General features: G+C 45.3%; 1 protein-coding gene and 1 long non-coding RNA gene across 2 annotated transcripts in view; one reads left to right on the top strand and one right to left on the bottom strand.

Annotated features, from left to right (window-relative positions):
- Positions 1–1218: 1218 nt before the first annotated feature.
- LOC124502368 (uncharacterized) lies at positions 1219–3245 on the bottom strand. Its single transcript, XR_006959899.1, has 2 exons — positions 2851–3245; positions 1219–2767 (listed from the first exon to the last, which is right to left on the bottom strand). It is a non-coding gene; the product is annotated as an uncharacterized LOC124502368 (long non-coding RNA).
- A 2382-nt stretch (positions 3246–5627) lies between these two features.
- Positions 5628–17070, top strand: part of PRKCQ (protein kinase C theta) — a 187617-nt gene continuing 176174 nt past the window's right edge. Inside the window, exon 1 of the mRNA XM_047064849.1 lies at positions 5628–5700. The gene's annotated coding sequence lies outside the window, so the exon portion shown is untranslated. The remainder of the gene's footprint in view (positions 5701–17070) is intronic.

The following is a 17070-nucleotide window of genomic DNA, read 5'->3' as shown; positions in this document are numbered from 1 at the left end:
GTATCTCCATCAAGTTCAAACAGGAGGTGTGAAAACATTAGCTTTCCATTATTTTAAATGTTGCATAAATGTACAAATAAAAGCTATTGATAGGATTACTTAAAAAGAATTATTTAAATATTACAGAGGGGTTTTTTTTAATCATCAGAATACATGTATTTAAGTACTGGGTAATGTGTGTGTGTGTGTGTGTGTGTGTGTGTGTGTGTGTGTTTAATGTATAAAATTGAGATTAAGCGTCTATTCTCCAAAGGGCACCTCTGTGGCTCAGTCGGTCAAGCCTCCAACTCTCTTGGTTTGGGCTCAGGTCATGATCTCACAGTTGGTGGGTTTGAGCCCCGTGTCTGGCTGTGTGCTGATGCCACCCATGGAGCTTACTTGCGATTCTCTCTCTCCCCCGGCCCCATTCACTCTCTCCGTCTCTCTGTCTCTCTGTCTCTCTGTCTCTCTCTCTCAAAATGAATAAATAAACTTAGAAAAAAGAGTCTATTCTCAAAAGAGATGCTAACCCCCAAATGTAGTGCTTTACTTCTTTTCTGTGCTGACTCTGCAGAGTAACAAGCAGAAAAGAAGGAGAAGAAGGAGGAGGAAGAGGAGGAGGAGGAGAAAAGAAAATGCCAGCTTGGATCTGCTTACAACTTTATGAGCCAAGATAAGTTTAAAGAAATAACCCGTCTCAAGGGTTGCCATTTGGGGCTAACAACAAACATTTCAGGGGTGAGATGCTTGAGTTGGGGGACAAAGTGTGACCGTGAAACAGAGTCACTCTGACTCACACAACGGTCAAATATGATCAATTTAGCCTCAGTAGGCCTCTGTTCTGACTACTGAGAAAAAGCAAATTACCTGTATTTTTGTTCCACAAAATTTGTACTTCAGAGTGAATGGTTGAGACTGTGGTGTAGGCAGGAAAATGTACACAAAGAAGAAAGTAATGATTTTCTGTGTTTCCTGTGCTATCCGTGTATGACTTCCTTGAGAGTATTTGAATTTTTTTATACCAGTGAATATATTTAAATAGCAATGAGTACTAGAAGCAAATTATATTACATTCCCCATCACTGACAATTAGAACTTTCTTTTAGTTGGCATTTATCTTCAGAATTTTAAAGCTGGAAGGAACCTACGAAGTCTAACATAAATTCTGCATGTGTGCGTGCGTGTGTGCATGTTAATGTCAAAATAAACCCATAAATGGTGTGTGTCTGAGGGATACAGGTTGAAGAAGGGAGTAGGGAGGGATGGGTGTGGTATTTGCTTTTTCACAAAAGGGATTGAGAGAATAAAGCGGTTTGACTTACAAACACAATGAAACTTTATTGTGTTAAGGTATATCTATGCTAAAACAACACTGAAAATGTTACCATTCGCTATCTGATTCAGATACTTATGTTACAATTAGATTCTCTCTGTTGTCCTTGATACCTTAAAAAAAAAAATCAGTGCTATAAGATTTCAGAAGCCACAAGTAAAACAAGACAGCAACATTGTGTTTTTAAAACTCCACTACCTTAAAAAAATGGCGTTGGGGGTGATGGAGGGGAGACACTATCATGTTCAAATTCATTCTTCGATAATATAATAATAGTTGAAAAAAATGACCTCTAGATGTTCTAATCATTAAAATCTAATCATTAAAGATTAAATTTTGCTTTATTTTCTATGGCTGCATTGTTAAGTGGGCATTTTGACACATTATGATTTATAAATCGGCCATGTATACATCTGTTAACTCTTCTTAGAATACCTTGTTAGTTGGGATATCCATAAACACACACAACTGACTTTACTGTTCCAAGAGGCAGGCTGTCATTTCAGCTCTTGTCTTGTTTCCGTGTATATAATGGCAAAGGTCCTGAATCTGGGGTCAACAGACCGGGGGTCAAGCCACACCCCACCACTCATTGTGACAGCCTGGCAAGTCATTTGTTTGATCACTAAGCCTCAGATGTCACATCTGTCAAGTGAAGGGGATATTCCCCATCTTGGGGGATTCATTGTCACAGTCAGATGAAATAATTAAAGTATTCAACACCATGCCATGGCACGTGTCATAAATGCACAAAAAATATTAGCCACCTAAAATTGGGTCACTCATCATCTCTTTCTTAAATGAAGACATAATACCTACTCCCATACCTTGTCTAAGATCTAAAAACTAGCTTAACATCACCAGGCATACATAACAACATAGGACCTTTAAAAAAAATACCACATTATGAACACTGCTGCCTTTTAAGCTCCGAATAAAATATTTATTGACCCTTTCCCTTCCTGATTTGGAAGAGTTGGTGTCAATCTTATTATGAGTAGGAATCAAGGTTTATTTGCTCCCCTGGGGGAGAGACAATTTTGGCTTCCGTGTTTACAGCTCCCTTCATGCAATAACAATTTCTAGCTTCTAATTATCCTTTTTCCCCGTCTGAATGCATAAAGTTAGATGGACTAGGGGAAAAAAGAAATCTCCCTTTCCCTTGTCCAAGCTGTGAATTTAAAATACCTGTTTTTCATCTTGCCTCTGTCACTTTCACCTACAGCTTCTAGAATAATTTTGACATTTTCTGAATAAATTTATGCAAGACTCAACATGTTTCTCAGGCCTCTGGGTAGGGAAGATCATGGTCGTCTAACACCATGCTGATTCTTCTGGAGATTCAGGAAGACCACTTTAAAACCAATCTCTGCCAGGCCTTTGGCAAAGTGACAGCTGGGCAGCCAAACTCCTCATGAAATTATCCAAACTAGTGTCCCTCTGAGTGGTGACTTTCTGCAGAGACAGAAGTGGCCTTGTTAAATAGTCCTCTGTTCAAATTGCCTGTGTCTGTCATGTCCTACTACTCCCCCAAATACCTTCTTTCTCTGAATCGAGGCTCATAATGAGGACATCGTCTCTTTAGTTTCTATCCTAAATCCGTTATGGAAGGTGCAGGAAGTGGTCTCTTCGGGAAGTAGAAGATAATCGCCAGCTGGGTCCAAAATGAAAGCGAGGTGGTGTCTCAGGCTCCCTTTTGCAGATTCCAAGTTGGAGGAAGATGGACTGTGATCTCTCCAGCGATAGGATTCTTGACGTCGTTTATTTCTTCGCTCTGGATCCAAAGAAGGGATCATACCTCTTCCGGCTAAGGTGAAACCACACCACAGTCTGTCCTGAGCATCATTCCAGGAAACTTTAGGGCAGACACTGAAGTACACAACCAAAAGTCTGAGTGTGTTTCACACAATGAGTAGAACCTCACCGCCCACATGTAGTCCGCTCCAGGAAGTGTCATTTCCTCTTCCAGGAAACAAAGGTGTGGAGAACTTCTGAGCAGCAGCCGTGTTTATAAAACAACGAGACAATGTCTGGTCATGAAGCAGAAATACCTAGTGGCCTGGGGAAGGAGAAGGCTGGCCCTACAAGACGCCGGGGTCAAAAAGACGTGGAGGTATCCCTAACACCTAACATGTAACAAGAACAGATTTAGATGTTTTGCTCTTAGGGGAGAGTCAAGACAAATCAACAAACACCAATGCAAAACAAAAACAAAATCCTCTTTTTAGATATACAGTGAATATGGTTTTAGAAGAATCGGTCTTTAGATTAATGGGTTTTCAGCGGTAAGACTGCATGGTTGTGGCACAGTAGAGTGGAACGGGTCCCCAGAGACCAGTTGTCCAAAGGAAAGCCAAGCAGAAAACAGAGGGAATGGCTGTAGAATGCAGGCACTAATCAACAGCGCCTGATCGAGCTGCTCCGCACTGGCCTGGGTTTGAATCCTGGTTCTGGGACTTTATTAACTGTAAGGTTTGGAGCAAGCTGCATTACCCTGGTAAGCCTCATTAGTCTCATCTCTGAAACAGAAATGATGATGATGATGATGATGATGATGATGACGATGATGATGATGATGGTGGTATAATTTCTACCCCATAACGTTTACAAAGAGTAAATGAACAGTGCATCAAAAGTGCAATGGACACGTTACATTGCCTCGTATATAGGCACTCAGTACATGATCATCATTATTTGGAACTTTTTAAAAGCCATTGACCACAGACTAAGTTAAAAACACACACGAACTTTCCTTGAGCTTCTATATGTGTGTAAGCTCTTTCTCAAATGGTCAGTGAAAATCTCAGCCATCAGGAATGAGTGGGTTTCCTGCTGGCACTGCAGACGCTCACAGCTGGCCATCTCTTCTTCTCCATGTGACAGGCTCTGTTTAGGGATGGCTGGAGAAGAACCAGGAGGAAGGCATTTCGAACTAGAAGTTTCTCTTCTGCAGAGAGAAGCTGGGCTTCTCAACGGAGCGAATTCTTCCTGCTCTGCCGCCTTGTTCCCAGCCATACTTACCTTTCACCACCAGATTTCAATAGCAAATATACAGTCAGTGCCTACTATGTGCCAGGCTCTCATGACACCACAGTGAGCGGCACTCTGAGAGTCCATCTACCCTCGCACCTCCTTCCTGGCTAGGATCTTCCAAGAGGCAGCCTCTCTGTTGTTGATTCTGGCCTGAGTATCAGTTCAACATGGTTAGAGATTAACAAGTGTGGGAGAGGGGCTAGTTTTCACGCATTGCATCTTTATCCTCAAAAGGAGTGTGTGTTTGTTTTGCTGAGTTCATGGAGATTAGGGGAAAGAGCGGCTCTATCTAGCTTCCCTGCCACAAAGCAGCAATGTGAATTTCTCAAGTCAACACACCCACTTGCGCCTACGTTTTTCATCTTTAAATTAAAAGTTGGGAACTAGCTGCCATCAGAGATCCTTTGCAACTGACACTCTATATATACATCCACGATCAGAAGCCTGTTAATCCAAGATTTTGCTCGTTTTTACCTTTTAAATCTCTCTCTCTCTCTCTCTCTCAAAAAAAAAAATATATTTCTCAGACTAATGTGGTGTTAGAACATTATAGCAACAAAAGCCTGAAGCAAGTACACTTTAAACATTTAGTGTCATGATCGTGAGAGAATCGCTCTGTAACAGTTTTGGTAACCAGATATATAGTTTTCTAACCTGATTGAAAAATTAACCCCAGTCATCCTCATCAGGATTACCATCAGCATCACCAACAAGGTGCAAAGGCTTCGAATGACATGCACCTGTAAGGTCATACCGCAGCTTGGAGGCTGTCAAAGTTTTAAAGCAATGCAACTTCGGAAACTATACATGAATCCACAGGGTGCAAAAATAAAAACCAAAAATAAAATACAGTGGCAGCTAGGGCACACAACGTAGAAAAGAGCATCCTCCAGACAGAAAAGCACCCACAGTCCTGGGTAGGTAACTTTCAAAGAGAACTTCAGATCCATGTCGATGAGCCCTTTTGTAGTGTAAAAAGAGAAACCCGTGAAGTTCTGTTCACCGAATGACCTTGATCCTTCCCTTCGGAAGGGTGGTTTTCGATTTTCAGTTGGGCGAGGCGTGGAGTCCGCTCGAGCTCAGCCGGCGGCAGGTGCCGGGCGCCCCTGGCCGCGACCTCCCGCATAGTCCCCGGGGCCCGGGAGGGCGGCGCGGGGGAGGAGCGCGGGCGAGGGGCGGGCGGGGTGGGAGGGGACGCGGAGCGGGGCGCGGGTTCCTGGGCGGGCGTCCGCTGGGCCGGCTCGGGCGCTCGGGCCGCGGGCTCACGAGCGCCCCCTGGCAGGCGCCGGGACGCCGCCAGTGCCCGCGCCGCCGCCGAGCAGCAACGCCTGGGACCCCGGGCGCCCAGTCTGCAGGTAGGTGAGCTGGGGTGGGGGCGTCGGCCCCGGGGAGGGCAGGGGGTCCGCGCGGGGGCCCGGGGCCGCGAGCCGGCGGGGCGGGGTGCGGAGTCGGGGGTAGGCCGGCCCGGGTCCCGCTGCGAGACGAACGGGGAAGGGGGCGCGGGACGCCTGCCCGGCCGCCAGGGGAATAGAGCGCAGCAAACTTTGGGCCACTTGCCTCCGGTGGCATCTTAGGCGCGGGTGGCGTAGGGCGCAGCTGACCTTGGCCGTGTGGAGGCCACCGAGGCTGGGGCTGGGGGGCGCCTTCACTTCCTTCTCGTTTTCTCCCCTCTCACCTGGACTTACTGGGGTGGGAAGGAGGGAAGAAGGTGGCAAGTTTTTTATCCTTGGCAAATGCTATAAGGAGAGATGGTTGATGCAGATGGTGACCTGCCCACAGGTCTTGTTTCCTTAGGGTTTGCGAGAGCAGCAGGCAGGGCTGCCAAGACTCACTTCTAAACAAAACCAAATTTCTTTTCAAGGTCCTGGGGCAGGGTGAGGCGGCTCTGTGATAGATACAGGGGGAAAAAAAGTGTGGTTCTCAATCCTGTAACCTCTAGTGAGATTCTCTGTATTTCGGCATTCAGGGCCACATGTTAAGAAAGTAGAGTTAAATATCTTTATTTTATTGAATTTTAAGAGCCCCAGTTATCTGTGTGAAATGGACTGTTCATGCTAAAGGCTTGGGCACTCCCTATAGGCATGAGTGAGGAGAGGCCCAAAGGTCTGGCCCCGCTGGAGATTCAGATTCTTTCCGCCTGGAGTCTGCCACTGAGCTGCCTTGTCCTTTGAGGTTGTGTAAGAAAAGGTTATTCAGCCATGAGGGTGAAGCCTGCGGGAAAGGTGCAGGTCTGGCCAGGGCCAGGTGCCCACCTGACCCCCTGCACTGGTTCTCTAGACCTTCCCCCTTGGACCCAGCCTTCCGTAGAAGCGGTGACCAGCACAGCCCCCCTTCCCTGGCAGGGATGTTTGGTGAAGGCACCCTGCTCCTAGCTCCAGGGCCCCCCCCTCTCCCACCCCACACCCCAACCTTGTGAATCACCAACTTCGTTTTTCCCCCTAACTTTATCTCTGGTAACTCTTGTAAAATGGCAGGCTTAGGGGCGGATGCTCAATCTCTTTAAAAAACGCTGTGTCTAGTGGGAAGGAGGGTGACAAAGGAGGGTGACGTTTACCAATTTGGTTGCAAATTACTTTTGAAGTTTATGCACAGCTGTTTAAAATCCCTCTGAGATCAGTGCCATTGTTTGAGGCAGGTGTCTGTCACAGATTGATGTTGTTAGTCCCTTTTCTGCTGATTGCATGTACGTATATTTAAAGCCTAAGGCACAGGAAGAAGACCTTCTAAAACCTCCAAAGCCTCAGCTGTGAAATTCCTCCCCGTTAGTGATTGAGACTAAATTAAGTCATCTTGTTGGTTGTTGTTGTTGTTGTTTTTTCTTCTCGCTCTCATAAACTTTTATCTCTGATTTCAAGAGTAACCTGTTCGGCCTCACCAGCCTTTGTTTCACTCCTGTGATTTTCTTGTAAATTCTTAAAATGTGAAGTTCCAGGGAGGACTTCTCATCGCCACCCTTCAATGTGTCATGCTCACTTCCGCCACCGTCTTGTACCATGGTGGCTCAGAATGGCAAGAAGCGCTTGGGCAAGCTTCTTTGTGGGTCCTCCGGCTGGGTCCACCTCCCTACGATGGAAACACCCTTGAGTCGGCTCTGAATATCCCTGGGTCAGCTACTAGAACTTTCACTTCTTCTGCTGTTGGCATTTCTCTTTAGATACACAAGGATATTGTACAATTATTTACACCTTCGTCCTCCTTAGCATCTCAAAGATCCCTTTCAACTCTAAGACTCCATTTCCCTTGTTCAGAGCAGGTTCTGGAGGCTCCCCTGAATTGCCCATTTGTCTTTGGTCATTTCTATGAAGGTCCCTCATTTGGCTGTAATATATTCTCTCTCTTCTGGGGGGGAGATGCAGGATTTCATGATAGGACATTTGCCTTCCTTGAAAATAGGAATTAGAATTAGTACTTCCTGTTTTTAATGCATGTCATATTTTAGATTTGCAGATTATGTTGTTTGCTCCCCAAAATATTGCAGTTAGAATAATCGCATGTGACTGTTACTAAGGGTATATTTTCCTCTCAGGTGGTTTCCTTTTTAGAGTCTTCACCCTTTTCTCTTTTTTCTTTGAAGTAATTTTCCTAAATTGTTTAAAATTAAAAAAAAATTGTATGATGAAAAATCCCAGGGAACACACATGGATCATGTGATTTCATATTTACATAATTTTGTTGTCCCAAATCAAATGTGTAATTGAAAGTAGAGAGAATGGTCTCATGGTGTCATGCACAGCATTTGACTTCTTCATGTCTGTCCATTATAGTAAAACTTCCAGTATCTCATTTTCTTTTTTTTTTTTAATTTTTTTAACGTTTATTTATTTTTGACAGAGAGAGAGAGACAGAGCATGAGTGGGAGAGGGGCAGAGAGAGAGGGAGACACAGAATCCAAAGCAGGCTCCAGGCTCTGAGCTGTCAGCACAGAGCCCGACGCGGGGCTCGAACCCACAGACCGCGAGATCGTGACCTGAGCCGAAGTTGGACGCTCAACCGACTGAGCCACCCAGGCGCCCCCCAGTATCTCATTTTCAAATTTTGCCTGTCCATGCCTATTCTGGCTGTTAAGGAAGAGATCATGAGACACTCAGAAACACATCGAGGCAGAAAGTTGAATTAAAAGGTATTGTCTTGCAATAAAGGAAACATCTTTCAATATCCTATCACATCAGGCATTTATACACAAATCCACATTTCCCTGTCATCTAAACATAACCCTTGGGGCAAAGGGAGAATCAGAGTTTCAGAAATTAGTTTCTGTTCCACGATTAAATTAGCCCATTTTTAAAGTACTCTCTTTGGCCGGACATGCTTCTACAGGTTGATGTTAACTTTAAGCTAGTAATGTTGATGATAATAATCAGAGCCAACAAAAGCAATAAAATAATGGTTTGATGGATGCAGTATTACTTATCATTTGCGTGCCGGGTATGAAGCCCAGAATTTTATATTTGACAAACATTCCTATTTCATGTAATCTTTGCAACGCTTTTATAAATTGCTTAGTATTGTCATCATCACCACTTTCATTTTGCAGGTCAAGAACCTGAGTCTCAAGGAAGTTGTATCGCTTGCCTAGGTCTTAACAGCTCGTATGTCTGACTCTGACACAGAGCTGGACAACCTACCAGTTAAAGGTTTTGGGTTTTTGTTTTTCCCTTAATGTTTATTTATTTTGTGTGAGAGAGAGTGCAAGCAGGGGAGGGGCAGAGAGAGAGAGAGAGAGAGAGAGAGAGATACAGAGAATCCCAAGCAGGCTTTGCACTGTCAGCCCAGAGCCCAACACCGGGCTCGAACTCACCAAGCATGAGATCATGACCTGAGCCGAAATCAAGAGTCGGATGCTTAACCAACTGAGTGCCACAAGTGTTTTCAATCGTGACAAAATGGTACACATACCACAAAACTCATCATCGTAACCATTTTGAAAGGTACCTTTCAGTGGCATTACATACCTTCACACTGGTGGGCAACCATCGCCACCAGCTATCAACAGAGCTCCTTCATCCTGCAAAACTGAAACTCTGTCCCCATTTAACACTCCCCGTTCACCCTCCCGCCAGCCCCTGGCAAGCTCCATTCTTCGTTTTGTCTTTCTGAATTTGACTACTCTGGGCACCCCATATACGTGAAACATACAGTACTTGTCTTTGTGAGACTTGCTTACCTCACCATAAGGCCCTGCAGATGCATATGTGTTGTAGCATTTGTCCGAATTTCCTTCCTTTTAAAGGCTGAATAATATTCCATTGTGTGTGTGTATCCTGTTCTGTTTATCTACTCATCTATTCATGGACGCCTGGGTTGCCTCCACGTTTTGGTTTATATATAATAACACTTTGAACATGGGTGTATAAATATCTCTTTAGGTCTCTGCTTTAAATTCTTTTGACTGGATTAAATGGCAGTTCGGTATTTCATATTTTGAGGAAACATCATCCTGTTTCCCGCGATGGCTGCATCATTTCACATTCCCACTAGTGTGTAAAGGTTTCCGTTTCTCCACATCCTCGGTGACACTTGATATTTTCTGGATTTTGTTTGTTTTGATAGTGGTCATCCTCATGTGTTGTGAGGTGGTAAGCAATGAGCTTTTCACTAAATTGTTTGACGCTAGACTCAGGGGTCTATGAGTCTCCTGAGTTCATTGGTCTTTCCTCTCTCTCCTTGTTTATGTACGTTTTTCTAGTGCAGAATCACTAGAGCAACCACTATTCGAGCATCCCCTGAAGGACCAGGGAAACCAGGGCAGGGGGGCTCTTGAAAGATAAAAGGTCCTTCTAGGAAGGGTTGCCCCTACCTACGTGAAGGACCTTGTGATGTAGAAATAAATGGTTGTTCAGGGCACCTGGGTGGCTCAGTCGGTTGAGCGTCCAACTTCGGCTCAGATCATGATCTCGCAGTCCATGAGTTCGAGCCCCGTGTCGGGCTCTGTGCTGACAGCTCAGAGCCTGGAGCCTGCTTCAGATTCTGTGTCTCCCCTCTCCCTCTCTCTTTTGGTCTCTGCCCCTTCCCCCCTCACTCCCTGTCTCTCTGTCTCTCTCTCAAAAATAAGTAAACATTAAAAATTAAAAAAAAAAAGAAACGGTTATCAAGAATAAAGGAAGCATGGTGTTAGTGCTAATAACCTTAAGTGTGTGGGAGACACCTTTTGCAGATTAAAGGCTAGATTATCTCTTGTAGGCAACCAAAACAAGGCAAATTCTTGGGACGTCGGAGAGAGCCAAAAGGTTGATGGCTGTACTTTAGTTCATCAAGCTTTTGTTATGAGCCCCAGAGCCACACACTGTACTGTCTAACTCGTAGGGGAGAGGCAGACAAGTAAAGAGGAAATTACAAGGCAGTGTGATAATTTCATCATGCGTGTATATTGTTATGTGTCAGTTTATACTATGATGGTGTGCAACTGTATTATATATTTGTTTATTTCCTGCCTGTTTCCTCCTCTGGAGGCTAAACCCTGTGAGGGCTAGTGTTTCATCCATAGCTGTATCCCTGGCTGCTATAGCAGGGCCTGGCACATAGTAGGCCCGCAATACATAAGTGTATGGTGACTATGCGAGTGCCGTCCTGGGGATGTACATGGTGCTATGGGAGCACTTAGATTTGGAGTGTCTGAGAAGATATCTCAGCGGAAGTGATGGCAGGTGGCAGTGAGCCCAGTGAGGGTGTTCTAGAAGTGGGGATGGCGTTTGTAGAATGGCCTGGCAGCTTGTGATTGTGACATCCCAGCAAAGGAAAGGAAGAGTCTGGCTGGAGCGCAGCAGGTGAGTACAAGAGAGCGGGGTGAGCCCGGTGGCTTCCCCTCAAAGTGTGTTTGTGGCATCCACTGCCACACTTCAGTTAAAAGTACAAAGAGCAGGGGTGCCCGGGTGGCTAAGTCGGTTGAGCGTCCGATTTGGGCTCAGGTCAAGATCTCACGGTTCGTGGGTTTGAGCCCTGAATCGGGCTCTGTGCTGACAGCTCAGAGCCTGGAGCCTGCTTCGGATCCTCTGTCCTTCTCTCTCTCTGCCCCTCCACTGCTCGCATGCTCTCTGTCAAAAATAAGTAAGCATTTTTTTCTAAAAAAAGGACAAAAGGCTGACCCTTCATTGCCCTTGCCTCTGTTAGCCTCCTGCTCATCCCCTGCCCTCTAAGCTGTTCACCCTGAGTGAGCACTAAAATAACCCGTAAGTAGAGTGCTGCCAAGACACGGCTGTTTCCAGAGCAGACCACGTGCTGAGTTCACGGTCAGATAAGATGACTCTTCATAGCCCAGGTGGCCAAGAAGCCAAGTCTTTCATGAACATAAGACGAAATGCCCTTCTTGCAATTTTGGGAGAAATGCATTTCAGTTGCATGCATGTTTAGAGCAGCGGTCTTAAACCGTCTCTATTCCGTGGCTCATTCATGGACTGATTTCCGTGGTGCAAAAACAGGCCTCTCGCACCATGTTTTTTTACCCTGCAAGACACAATCCATTAGTGGATTATGAAATTAATATATTGCTTTGTGACAAGCTTCTCTTTCAAAATGAAATAGAACAGAAAACACTAGCACCCATTTCATGTAGCAACAGTAATGATTTCATGAAGTTTTCTATCATGGAATTTAGGACATAGTCTCTTTCTCACCTGTTTGAAAATTACAGACTCACAGCATTTAGTTTTCTGTACCCTTCCTGGTAAGTCATGGGATCACACAAGCTCCAGGCTGGATGGAAGAAGGAGAAATGGAAAGGAAAGTGACATTTGTTAAGCGTGTGGTGTGCCAAGTGCTGGGATACATGGGATCACTTACTCTAAAGCCCTGTGTGTCAGATGGGTCTTTCATGGTTTACAGAGGAAACGCTGAATCGTGAAGACGTGAAGAAACTTGATCAGGGATCGCACAACAAATTGTTAACCGTGAACCCTGATCTCTTGGCTCCTAATTTAATATTCTTTTTTATGCCTCTGTGGGTTGTCTTCCCCATGTGTGTTCATCAGTTGGCTGCTTGGGGAAGATATTTTCTTGAGGAAAGTGGTGTAACCGTATTCACATTTGTTAGGAAGAATGGAAACTTTGAGAGGTATCACCATCAGCTTCTTAAAGGACTAGATCAGTGAGGTGGAAATAGTGTTGATTATATAGACTGGGAATCGTTCAACCTGAAGTTGACAAAGATGAAAACAGCTACTCCCCCCAAAGCTGTCCCCCGGACGAGCATGGGTGGTGCCATGTGAGATGACATACTTTCCGTCCTAAAGCCGGGGACCCTGGGGCCACTGTCTACTTCTCCCAGTTTGTGTACAGAGGTTGATGAGATACACTGAGCAAAATTGTGCAACTATACCAATTCATGACGCTCTAATTCTGCGATTTCTAACATCAGCCAGGCTCTCAGGCTTTCCCTGGCCAAGCCTCCTTGCTTTCCACAGCAGCCACTTGTGACCATCACCTGCCAGCCCAGCCCCCTACCCTCAGCCTGTTGCCTTGCTTCCCCCTTCACTGAGCAAAATGGAAGTTTTCCTGATGAGAACAGACTGAATTTGTGATCACAGAGCTACAGCCTGACTTCAGCTGGATCTACCCTCCCATCCTTCCCTCCTTTTCACAATGAAAAGAAAAAGAAAAAAAGATGCCTCACTCTCCTGGCTAATAATCTTCCTCCTCCTTTGGTGCTCTGGGACCCATGCCTTCCCCATTCTTGGGCATGTTGTTCCCTTGATTCTGTCCTCTCTCATCTGTGTATTCCTTCCCTCCCTCCTCACTGGCCCCATTCTCACTGCATCAAACACGCCTAAATCCCTTCCTTGTTCTAGCTACTTTTTTCTCTTTCCTCCTCCTCCTCCGTGCCACACTCCTTAAATTGTCCTTTCCGCCTGCTACTGTTTTCTCGCTCCACACGTCTTGCCACAGACATCTGGCTTTGCCTCTACTGCGTCTTGGGAAACTCACACTCCCTGTTGCCAACTCTGACTAAATCCCACTCCTCTCTGAGTTGATTTCTCCTCAGCGGACCCGTGCACTGAGCACTCCTGCAATCTTGGAGCAATGTTTCCCTTCCGTCCCCTCTCTCATTCTTCCTCTTTCTTCTCCTCTCCTTTGCAATCTTCTCTCCTTTCTGTCCCCTGGGAGGCTGATCATCCTCACTTCTCTATTCCCGTGGCCACGCCATCCCTCGTTCATCTTCCGAGCCGTGTCCTCGCTCGCCGCTACCCAAAACTTACCAATGCAAAGTTCCACCAATCTTTTGCCGCTACTTGATGGATGCATTCGGTACCGAACGCCCCAAACTGAACACATCACCTTCCCCTTTCTCTTGCTGCAAATATTTCCCTACCGCTCTTTTCTGTACCTGGCACTGGCTTCACCTCTTCTCACACAAGCAGAGGTCCTCTAGATGTTTTTCCTTTACTCCTCACCCCAAACCACATTCTGTGAGTTCCGTCCTCTGCACCTCTTCATTCCATCCACCCTTTCCCACCTTCCTTTCCTGCTCTGTGTAGAGGCCACCACTGTTTCTCCTCTGTGTTACTGCCAGAACCTCCTACCTGGTCTGTGACTATAGAAAGTTCTCCATGTTGCAGCTGGAGGCACCCTTCTAGAACCCAGATCTCAGAGTGTCACTCCTAGTATTAAATTCTCCAGTGGCGACCCAGTACACTTGGAATGAAACCCAGACTTTATCACATGAATCGGAGTGTTCTGGTTGATCTACACTCCCCTGTCCTCTCAAGACTCATTTCTCCAGCAACACACACATCCCATTCCTATAAGTCCAAGCCTCTTTTGTGTTCCTTAGCAGTCCCATGCATCCTATTGCCCTCATGGAACTTTTTTTTTTAAATGTCTATTTGTTTTTGAGAGAGAGAGAGAGAGAGAGAGAGAGAGAGAAAGAGTGCATGGGCAAGGGAGAAGCCGGGGGAGGGGGGGAGCACAGAATCTGAAGCAGGCTCCAGGCTCTGAGCTGTCAGCATAGAGCCCGACATGGGGCTTGAACTCATGAGCCATGAGACCATGACCTGAGCCGAAGTCAGACACTCAACTGACTGAGCCACCCAGGCGCCCCCTGCTCTCATGGAACTTTATGCTCAGCCTCAAACCCCTCCTTCCTTTGGTGAATTCCTGTACATCTTCAGTGCCTCACTTAGATAAGTTAGAAAGCTTTTCCTCATCCTAAAAATTTGGATTTCATTTCCTTCTACATGTTCTTAGAGGGCATATGAGATCATCCATATAAAGTGCTTAGTATCTTGTACAGCATTTAGTAACCAATCAGTAAATGTTAGCAACCACAGCACCTAAAATGTATTGCTATTGTTTGTTTCCTTTTAGATTCCCCCAATAGATTACAAGCTCTCAGAAGGCAGACAGCACATTCCTACTTATTCTTTGTGGAACTGCCAGCATCTGTCACCGTATCTGACATATATGGGAGGTTCTCAATAACTATTAGTGGAATAAATAAATGAGCCATACGTTTTAGAACATGTTGTGTGTAAGAGACTATGTGCTAAGTGACAGGAGAAAGGAATCCCAAACTAGGGGTTTAAATATTTGCACAAGTAGAATCATTATCATCTTGGCCCCAGTCCTCTGAGTCTGAATACATTCTAGAAAGTAAGAGCCGGAGGTAATGGGAAACATTCAAAGATGCTAAAGGCAATTTGCTACAAGGTAAAAACTCCCATCTCCCCTACTTACGGTGTGATTTTCTCCCTCTGTCACCCTCAGTCTCTCACTTCGATGACCATTATAATGCCAACAATAAAAGGAAGAAAGATTAAACCAAGAATGATCAGGGAATACAAGGTCATCTTAAAATATTCTGAGGGGTGCCTAGGGGGCTCGGTTGGTTGGGCGTCCGACTTCAGCTCAGGTCATGATCTCGCGGTCTGTGAGTTCGAGCCCTGCATCGGGCTCTGTGCTGACAGCTCGGAGCCTGGAGCCTGCTTCGGATTCTGTGTCTCCGTCTCTCTGTCTGCCCCTCCCCCGCTCACGCGCTGTCTCTCTCTCTCTCTCTCTCAAAAATAAACATTAAAAAAACATTTACAATATTCTGAAATACCCTACAAGCAAAAGGATGAGGCAGTAGGTAAACATTAAATGTAGATACACCAAGACCTCAAAAAACTATTTTAATGAAAAGAAAATATAAAAGAATAAAAGAGGTAAAAGGACTTTAATGAAATGATAAAAGGTGTTACAGAATCTTCAGAAAAAAAAACATAATCATCTTGGAAATTCATTAAGGCAGGTAACAGCAGGAAAGGTAAAAAGTAAAGGACTAAATTCAAGAACAAGGATGATAAAAGCATGTCAAAGATAAAATCATTGAAAGCATTCAAAGAAAAATGTTTTATTTTTTAAACTTTTAAAAATAAATTTTCTCTTCTCTTTGGTCAGTTTTTTTCATGTTTATTTTTGAGAGAGAGAGAGAGAGACATGGATCGTGAGCGGGGCAGGGGCAGAGAGAGGGGAAGGCACAGAATGTGAAAGCAGGCTCCAGGGTCTGAGCTGTCAGCACAGAGCCCCCAGTGCGAGGCTCACACTCATGAACTGCGAGATCATGACCCAATGCGGAGCTCAGACTCATGAACCACGAGATCATGAGCTGGGCCAAAGTCAGATGCCTAACCAACTGAGCCACCCAGGTGCCCCTCTTCTTTTTTTAAAGTTTATTTATTTACTTTGAAAGCGAGAGAGAGAACATGAGCATGGGGAGGGGCAGAGAAAGAGGGACAGAGAGAGAATCCCAAGCAGGGTCCGTGCTGCTAGAGCAGAGCCCAATGCAGGACTCGATCTCATGAACTGTGAGATCCTGACCTGAGCCAAAATCAAGGGTCAGACGTTTAACTAACTGAGCCACCCAGGTGCCCTTCAAAGAAAAATGTTTGAAAAGTAAAGAGTAATAAAGTACTTCAGGGGGCTCACTTAAAGGTAGACTAAGCCAAAAATATGAAACCAAAGGGGGAAAAATACCATAATCTTTTAAAGAAGATAAAAAATAAATCCCAGCAATAAAACAACGAAACAGGCACATGCATTAAGTTCCTAACCACAAGTAAGCCACAGCTAAGACAACATTAAAACTGGAGTGTAGGATTCTATCTTGTAACCAAAAAAAAACCCACCTAACCTTTATGAGATTTCAGAGACAGATTTCCAAGCGTACTTTGTTGCACGGATAGCCTTGTGTTTCAGGGAAAACAAGCACTGTGGGTTCCACTGTGGCCTTTCCCTCAAGTGGAGTGTCAGCATGGGGTCCACTAAGGGCCACCCAGTAGTTACACTCACCTTTGCCTGTAGAATCAGGGAGACGCTTCTCACTGTGCAAGACTTAGCCTCCTCTGCATTCCAGCCGCAGTGACTTCACCATCCCAAGTATCGACTGTTCCTTTGGGAAATAAAATAAGGAAGCCCCCTAAACTCTAAGTGCGTTCCTGCCTCTGTTCGTGAAAAGCTCTTCTCAACCTGAGTCCCTTTGGGCAATTACAAAATCGGTGTCCTTTCGCGATCTACCTTTGCTGTGTAGCTTATAACGTGTTTATCCTCTCTCTCATACTTTCTTGAGTCTCTGGGGCCTTGCAGTTTCTATCCAGCTCATAACCAGAGCTCAGTAGTGATACTTTAATTCAGCTCGTATCTCCTGAGAAGGCTCACCTAAGGGCACGTGTCACGTCTTCTGCGTCCTTCTTTTTCTTTAGCTCGTGGCACCGAGCTCAGGCTGCATCTGGTCCTGAAGGGGATCAGGAAGCCTCAGG

The sequence above is a fragment of the Lynx rufus genome, unplaced genomic scaffold, assembly GCF_022079265.1.
Source record: "Lynx rufus isolate CCGP_SWC_20201006 ecotype Redwood Valley unplaced genomic scaffold, mLynRuf1.p SCAF_7, whole genome shotgun sequence".
In the NCBI taxonomy this organism is placed as follows: domain Eukaryota; kingdom Metazoa; phylum Chordata; class Mammalia; order Carnivora; family Felidae; genus Lynx; species Lynx rufus.
The sequence above is the reverse complement of the archived record's forward strand: the minus strand, read 5'-3'. Positions and strand labels throughout refer to the sequence as shown.